Source organism: Porites lutea, chromosome 3, assembly GCF_958299795.1.
Source record: "Porites lutea chromosome 3, jaPorLute2.1, whole genome shotgun sequence".
Classification (NCBI taxonomy): domain Eukaryota; kingdom Metazoa; phylum Cnidaria; class Anthozoa; order Scleractinia; family Poritidae; genus Porites; species Porites lutea.
The window spans coordinates 37192801-37195300 of record NC_133203.1 but is presented as its reverse complement, the minus strand read 5'-3'; positions in this window follow the sequence as shown (position 1 = coordinate 37195300).

Here is a 2500-nt window from a genome sequence, read left to right as displayed (position 1 = left end):
AAAAACAAGCAAACATGAATTTGTTGATAGTATTCATCAAATAAGCAAGGCCTTGAAGGCAAAAAGCTAAGTGGGAGAGAATTCATTTTGTTTGAAAAATATGTCTGGCAGACATAGCCAGCTTGGCGAATTGCACACAAAGATTTGTACTGTGTTCCTACCTTTTTGCGTTTATTTCGCTTGTTATCCTCCAAAATCCTTCAAAGAATTTGCTTGACTTGTATTTGGTTGAAATTTGTCGATACAAGCTTTCATTCTTCACAAAAGCTGCAGCAAATCCTTGCTGCGTCGACTTCCATATTTCTCAGTTTTCAAAAAATCATTGCATGAAGCTAATAACTGACTGTGGGACTGGAACTAACCACACAATTGGCTAAATCTTTTGACTTCCTGTGGGCCAAGTTTAGAGGCAATTGGAAGGAATGCAATTTTTTATGAATTTTTTCCTTTTTAGGTCCTGAAGTTCCTATATTTGCAGGCACATAAATACAAAACATATTAGTTATACTGTGCATATACCATACAAATATGTTCCTGAATGTATGCGCATTGAAAATAATGAAGATGAAGTAAGAATAAGAAGTAGTTAAAAATATCTAAGGGATAAAAAGTAAAACAAAGTAAAAACTAAGAATATCCAAGAGATAAAAATTGAAGGGTGTTTCAGAAACTGAGAGCATGTGACCGTTTGCTAGGTAAACAAACACAAGCCCCCTTTTTCTAGAAAACCCTTCTATTGCATGTAATTAGTCAGATCAGTTTAATGCTATCTTTAGGTTGATAATACCTTCACAGTACTGTTGTAGAGGGGGTTCTTGTACAGTTTAAGCATAAGGGCCAGAAGATGATTACACATTCCTGATATCCTTGTAGCGGAAGTTGGTTAACAGAATGAATTCAACATCCCCAGAAAAAATACAGAATGCTAGTTTTAAGTTGGGTAGATCTTTGCATGCTTTGAAGCTATGATGGGGAGTTAGACATGGTTCATGGCCTTCTAACATTTTTATAATGTTGCATTCCCATGGATTTTAAGTTTCAGTTAAAATAGGTTGTTGGGTGTTTTTTTCACAGCCACTGGATTCACTTGGATGTAGCTGTGAAAATGTCCAGGTCCAAGCATGTGTATTTTAAAATCTGTTTCCAGTCTCTTTCGCGATACTTAGACCCAGCTGATAAAATTTCTTTTTGAGAGATGTAGCTAACCCATTACCCTATTACTTTTGGCTTACATGGCATGTGATGTAGCGATTAGCATATGTAAGCATCAATATGTAACCTGAAAACTGAAAGCTATGATATTTTTTCATCAAATCTGAAAGAAAAATCAAATTAAAATTGAAAGTTACCCATAAAATGCTAAAAATACATCGAAAAACCTTCTTCTTGCTTCCTCGTCACTCTCTTGATTCTTTTTGTTAAAGCTGCAAACCAGTCTTGTAAGACCTGCAGGACTTCCCTGAAAACTAATCGAAAAACATATTTTGTTAACCAAACCATTAATCACAGAAAAAACAACTTTCTTTTAAAAATGAAATTTATTGACCCATTCTTGTGGAATGCCGCCTCCAACTCGAATAGAACTGTCTCGTTCTTTGCAGCCATTATTTTTGCCGATCAAAGAGGGTGTTGCGTATCAGATGACAAGGTTTTATGTCAATGAGCTGTCAATGACAACATCCTTTGGGATTTCTGTGGTAGGGCGTCTAATTTTTTTGCGGCAAATTGGCCATAGAAACAAAATTTTGCTTGGATTTCTCTGTTGCATTTGAGTACTCTACCTGAAATTTTGCATATGAGTTCCTGCTGACATTGCCTTTGCACTGCTATGGCAATCTGAAGCAGTCACTTTAGCCTCCCGGAATACCTTAAAACAGTAACAGAAGTTGTTTCATGGAATAAGATTATGATTACACAATAAATGTGATAGGCTCTTTGACTTGTTAATCAATTAATCAATTAATTGTGCTTGACAAAACTTGATTGTGTTTACTAATTAAAGATCAGTAACTAATTAGATTAACTGAATGAGACAACTATTGATAAAAAATGGTTTACAATCTTTTGAATACATTACAATGAAATCATGTCCTTGATCTTGCAGAAACGTCTGCGTTTAGGGGTAACAGCTTGTAAAGGAGATAGAAGGGATTTCTAATAAACTTAGCTATAACAAAGAAGTTATCTGACTATTCAAACCTAAGGGGACATTTAAATACTTGTTGATAGTAATATTGTAAACAAACTGACAGTTTGAATAGTTTGGAACAATAAGAGCATTAATTTTAATATTGATTTATAAAATGAAATTGTGACAAAAGGATAAATTTGATACTGTCTTTTTTTTTACACGTCAAAGAGTTAAGATGGTAGGTTCCCACTTTTTTGTGTGATGGAAAGTTTTTCCACTCTGAAAGGAATTTAATGCTCAATGGCAACTTGGTGCTTTACTCTCAATAAAACTGGGGAAACTAGACTCAAATGGCAACTTGCTTGCAGG